Consider the following 6,908-nt stretch of genomic DNA (forward strand, 5'->3'; position numbering starts at 1 on the left):
TCAAGAGAAGTGTTGCCTAGACCCTAAAAGTATCACACGCCTTCTTTTGAAAGGTCATACAATACTGGAAAGTATCGCACAATACTGAAATAAAGTATCACCTAGGTCTTTGGAAAAACCTATCCAAGCAGACAAGGGCACTTTTTAGTTGGACCAGAAGTCTTTAGGAGGTATTCTGGCTACCCTCTTGGTGTTCTTGAATATCTTGGAATTTAATTTTGATTTCAGAATATTTTGGATTCGAAATCATTTGTGTCCTTTCGTGGTTAGTCCTTTTGGTCAAAAGTGGTGTTCATAAATCTATTGGTGTTTGGATGTTTGTTTAGTCTTCTATTATGATATTTTTTATCCTTGTATGTTGTATTTTATGTGCATCCATAGTTTTTTTTTTTAAATTATCTTGGCTTCTATTTATCTTGGTTCCAAAGATCTCCAAACAGAGCATTATAGAACTTACTTACCTCTAAGACTTTCATATTTGGATCTCAAAACATTTGTATCTCCTCCATAAATGGTGTGAAGAGCATCTCAAATCTTCTTTGCAGAATCACAACCCTTGATGTCATCAATCTTAGCATAACTTAGGGCAGAGGCAATCTCCAACATTGCCTTATTGTGCTCTTTCTTATTTTTTAGATCATCGACAATTAGGGCTCCAGCAAGATTGACATGCTCAGTGATGATAGTAGATTGTGCATGGTATCCAAGACTTCCTAGGTGTAGCTTCATCATACATTTCCATGCAAGGAAGTTCTCCTTATTAAGCTTGGGTACCTCTCTTTTTGACATCTTGATCTTTTTCTTCTAGTACCTTTAAACTAGTCCTCTTAAGCACTATGGCTCTAATACCAATTGTTAGAATTATTTAGAATAATAGAGAAGGGTGGTGAATCAATTATCCAAAGTTTGGATGTAAAAATAAAACTTTTCACAACTTGGTGAACCCATAACCATAGAACTTTATTATGCATGCATCCATTAGATTATGCAACACTTAAACTTTGTAGGTTATTGTCCTAGGTCAAAACAAGTTTTCAAAAATGTAACATGAAACATAACATATTAATAACACATTTGACACAAGGATTTTATGTGGAAACCCAATTTGGGAAAAACCACGAGTAACATGCTACTAATTCTCACTCTTTTGAAGTGATGCCCTATGAAAGGTCAACCCTATTAAAAGTTACAATACACACTATTAAATATGACCTAGTTAAAGGATTTCAATCACCCTATTAGGAGTGAGCCTTGTTAGAGGACTTTAGATCATTCACTTGGAATGTCACCTGATTAAATGATTTACAATTGGTTGTTAGGTCAACCTTAATCCAAAGGATTTACCCTAGACTGATACAATGATTATAAAGTAACAATAAGGCTCAAGATCTAATAAAAAATTACAACTCACTTGCAAATTATAGATCTTTGTTTTAGTCCTCCATTCTACTTTCCTTTTGCATACTTCAGCTCTGATAACTTGGTCACCCTTCAAGCATTCATACTCATAAAACTTCTTGCTTTTCTTTCCAATAGCAGTCTCTTCTGTTCAGCCACTGAATGAAGCAATACCCTAGACTTCGTGTCTTCCTTAAGTTCTTGCACATGAAAACCTTTGCTTCTTACCAGCTTTCTCTATAAGTAGAGATTTAAGATATTTTGCCACTTAACCACAATCGTACATTTTAGGGTTAGGTAGGATTAGGTAGAATACAATGAATCTACCCGCTTTTTCATTTGGTTCCTCTTGAAACTTCTTCTACAATATTCCTTGAATTTCTCTCAAAATGGTTTACCTTGAATTTTGTACCACCAGCTCATCATAGTTATCTTCCACATGCTTCACACAATTCAAGAAAATAAAATAGTCAGCTCAAATTTGTCAAATCTATTATTTAACATGAATATTGGCACTCAACATCAATATGTTGTCACTTAGCCAACACTAGTTAACTCGAAAAACACTAAAGTTTACTAATGCTTAGCATCAACTAAAATTTACTCAGCTTATACTATATTCAAGCAGCATACACTGATTGCTTCTTACCAGCTTTCTCTATAAGTAGAGATTTAAGATATTTTGCCACTTAACCACAATCGTCCATTTTAGGGTTAGGTAGGATTAGGTAGAATACAATGAATCTACCCACTTTTCCATTTGGTTCCTCTTGAAACTTCTTCTACAATATTCCTTGAATTTCTCTCAAAATGGTTTACCTTGAATTTTGTACCACCAGCTCATCATAGTTATCTTCCACATGCTTCACACAATTCAAGAAAATAAAATAGTTAGCTCATATTTGTCAAATCTATTATTTAGCATGAATATTGGCACTCAACATCAATATGTTGTCACTCACCAACACTAATTAACTCGAAAAAAACTAAAGTTTACTAATGCTTGGCATCAACTAAAATTTAATCCCACCAGCTCATCATAGTTATCTTCCACATGCTTCACACAATTCAAAAAAATAAAATAGTCAGCTCAAATTTGTCAAATCTATTATTTAACATGAATATTGGCACTCAACATCAATATGTTGTCACTTAGCCAACACTAGTTAACTTGGAAAACACTAAAGTTTACTAATGTTTGGCATCAACTAAAATTTACTCGGCTTATACTATATTCAAGTAGCATACACTGAATCTTCACTTTTCTTGGCTCCAACTAATTTTTTGCTTAGCTTGCACTAATTTTCTTGGCACCTAATGTGCACTCGATCAAGCTTGATAGACACAATTCTTCTTACCTATTCTTCTAGACTTAATTAGTGTATCCAACCTTTGCAACCTTAAGTAGATAAATAATACACTATATCATCACTATTTTAACTAGTCTTTGTACTTGTTTTTCATACCATAACTCAACCTTTCCTCTAGTTCCTCTTGCTATCTTATTTGATCAAACCTCTTCATCAATAAAACAAATGATAATACTCAAATAAACTAAGCAGTTGTCTTACCAGCAAGTAGCAAGTTTGACATCAATAACAAAACAATGATTGTTCTATTACAATTTCTTCACTTCAAAACAATCTCATATCAATAGCACAATTCTACACATATAAGTAGAATAAGATGGAAATAAGGATTTAATATTTAAACATGCATCTTCACTACCACTAAATGATTGTATAATAAGTATATTAAAAGAATGTGCATTGTAAATTTATTCATCTTGAAGATCAAAGAGTCATCAACCTCATTATGAAAAAAATAAATAACTATCGGTATTCTCATTATTGAGCATATCATCAAAGGGCTAAAATGTAGAGGACAATGGGCAGCAACAGTTCATGAATATGAAACATGTGTATCCATGTCAATAATGTCATTGAAGAAATATAAAGAAAAAGAGGTACAATTAGAAAGAATCATAAATAAATCTATAATGAAATGCATAAAGGACATACTCTCCATATATATCATCATTAGATGAAGGAATATTCATAGATGCATCATGAGAAGTTGATCTTGAAATACTAGCAACATGAAAAAAATTGGAGACATATAGAAGGAAGCATTAGAACTTTTAGAACTAGAAGATGTTGTTTAAAAAATTTTAAGAGATTGAAGAAGAACGAGAGTAAGATCCACTAATTTCTTATCAATATGTCAAAGTCATTAAACATTTGAGCAAGGAATTCCAACATTATATGTTCACAAAATTGTAGTATTGAGAAGTTTCATTTTTTCATGCTAGAATACAACAATTTTTGAAATGAAGTATATTTTTTCTTCTCTATAGAAAAAAGAAACAATAACTAACTAGACATGTCTTAACTTAACAAATAATATTTCTCAAAGCTAAAGCTATCAGTTAGATTTTATCTTACAATATAGTTTAGAAGTAGGAAAAAAAAATGGAAAACTTTGTGCTAAGATGAGGAGCTCACTATCAAATAAATCTAATAAGTCTTGTTGTCAACCCTTTGTCATATTTTCATCTAGATAAACTGTGAAACAAAAATATCACAAAAACATATTTTTCCTACATGTTAAGAAGCAAGAACAAAAAGGATTGGAGACAAAGCATATACTTGCATATATAAAAATACGTCAATCAATATTAATTTATTTGATTTAAAGTTAGGCATAAAAATGACAAAGATGAAGAAGACTATACCAAACCTATACCTAGTGAGAAGAAAAATGTTGATGGCTACCTAGGAGCTCGATCACAAAGAATGTTCAATCCCCTAGTTTTTCTTTTGTCTTCTATAAATTACGAGATATAAAAATAGATTGAGGTATCTGTACACTTAATTGTACATGTAGATCTAAGAACAACAATGCTAAAATAAAATCTACATGTACTAGATCCCTAGTCTATGGAAAATAAGACCTTAGTGTATGAATTTGACTAATAAGAGAGAATGGGATATTTACCAAGAGAATTGTCAAACAATAAAGAATATGGTTGTAACACTATGAAAACAAGAACAAAATTTGCTACAATAATATTATTAGCTAAATGGTGATAAATGAAATAATATTTTGGTGAGATCAATAATTGATCAAGAATGTTCAATAATATTTTGGTGAGATAAATAATTGATCAAGAATATCAACCTTTGAATAAGCTTCAAAAATGGGGTAATTTCCAATAGTGTGCAATCAATAAGGATGGCATATAAAGACTTATTGTTGGAGAGGGAATAAAATATAGTTTTCAAAGATTTCTAGGGAATTTGAAGGATCAAATTCAAGTGTAAAGATATTATTTTCTTTGAGCATAAAAGCATTATAATAAACAAAAGTAATGATTGTGTAATAAACACAACCGATCAAAATTTTAAAACCCACATGATTCTAGTGTATCAAACTAGTTTTATAGAGAAAAATATCAAAATTTGACAAGTGGCTTCAAAGCCAACAAGATAATCAACATGTGATACTAAAAATGACAATCTAGAAGAAGAGAATGTCAATGTTAAGGGCTTGATGCATCCAAAAAAATTCTAGGAGAGTAGACACCAATGTGAGTACAAAGTAAGCATGAAACTTGCAATTCATGCAATTTTCATCCTTACAATAACCCAAAACTCAGAACCAATCATTTAGAAATGAACAATTATTTATAATTAATAACATTTAATAAAATATAAATGTCCATCTATGAAAGTTTTTTTTTTACATTCAATTCAATTTATTACTTACATGTTAATTTAAATGACTACATATTTTTTATTAGTATAAGATATTATTTATCAAATATAAGAAGACTTTAAATTATCGAGCATATCATGACCATCTTCCAAGAGTTTCACCTTTACATCATAGTAATACCAAATATAAAATTCAAATGTAACACACTGACCAACTACCCAAATTGGTATGGATTCATCCCATCAAAAACCCCTTGGCTAGCATCAAAAAAATAGAATTGTCAATCGTATCAAAAAATCCACCACCTAGCCACTTACAATAGCTACACAAAGATTAGATAAATGCTATACAATTTTCATGGAAGAAGATTTCTCAAAGTAGTAGGTGATGAACCACCCAATGTACCAGCACCATTGCCACCTAATCACTCATCACTCTCAAAGCCATCACCCATGGCTCTTCTCAAATAGGAGAAGCTCTAGAGGCTTTTACAACCTCAAAATGGTCACCACCAAGAAATAAAGAATGTCATCAAGAAAAACATGTTATTTTGAGTTTGCACACCTCTCTATAACATGCTTCACATGTTCCTTGGAGCCAAAATGAGGACCCCAACCATAGAAGATGGAGGCAATATTAGCAATTATCCACCATTTGAAATCAGAAACAACATATTGAAATTCTAATAAAGCTTAAATGATATTGAAAAAAAACATGTGTCAAGGTGGAGATATTCATCAACTATTATCCACTCACAAGCCCTTTAAAGGTCGTATGTTACTTCACAGCACCAAAAGAAAAGTTTGCCTCTTTCTTCGTACAACTCAGCTTCACCATACTTCATCATTTCATCACTACATAAATGGACATGGCTATCCTCTTGACAAATTGTAATTTTGATTTTTTTCAAAATTATAAAAATATGACTTTTTTATATTAAAAAAATTAGTGTCAATTCAGCTTGATGTCAATAGTAAATAGAAGAAAATAAAAAAAATCTACAAATAAAATAAAATTGCTTCATTTTTGTCGATCTGAAAAGAAAATAAAAAATTGAAAATTTTAATTTTTAGGTGTGTTTTGTGAGGAGGATAGCTTGTGCCCACATAAATCCCATCAATATGCCAAAGGAAGGGTTTACGGGGGACAGGAGAATATGCAGTGTAGTGCAAGTGAATTTGGTTGTGTCACCTTCCCAAAATATTTATTACTCATTTTGTCCTTCATAGCCTATTGATGTGTTGACCAACTCATCACCTCGCATCAAGTCTCCACACAATATTCACCATGATGTCACTATGCTCCTCCCATTATATCACTTCCACATTGGCTACCAACTTGGATAATGAGTCAACAATTCTATTCCCCTAGTTGTATATGTGCGAAATCTTGAAATTCACTTAGTTTTCTCCTTTTGATATCCACCACTTTTTTTATTCTCCACGTGTACATTTTTCCAATTTGTGTGGTGTTCACAAGGGTTTGGTAAGCCCCTTGTAGACCCAAATTTTCAGCATGCAAACTTTATGCCAGATTGACCCCAAGCAAAGCTACTTGGACTTTTGCTTTTGATGTAGGAGCATCTAGTGGTGTAAGGGCAATTGTGTATCACCCAAAATATTCTTAGAGATAGTTTCTATTTTCAGTTTTAGATACCCATTTGGGTCAAATAAAGGTTCCAACTCTCACAGTTCCATTATTAGTGTTTTGGGTTAGAGTTTTTAAGCACCTTGGGATATGTGTAAATGTCAAAAAAGTAGGATATGTAATTGAGCAATAATTATCATGATTTA

The sequence above is a fragment of the Cupressus sempervirens genome, chromosome 1, assembly GCF_028749045.1.
Source record: "Cupressus sempervirens isolate cs-2001-9-10 chromosome 1, ASM2874904v1, whole genome shotgun sequence".
Lineage (NCBI taxonomy): Eukaryota > Viridiplantae > Streptophyta > Pinopsida > Cupressales > Cupressaceae > Cupressus > Cupressus sempervirens.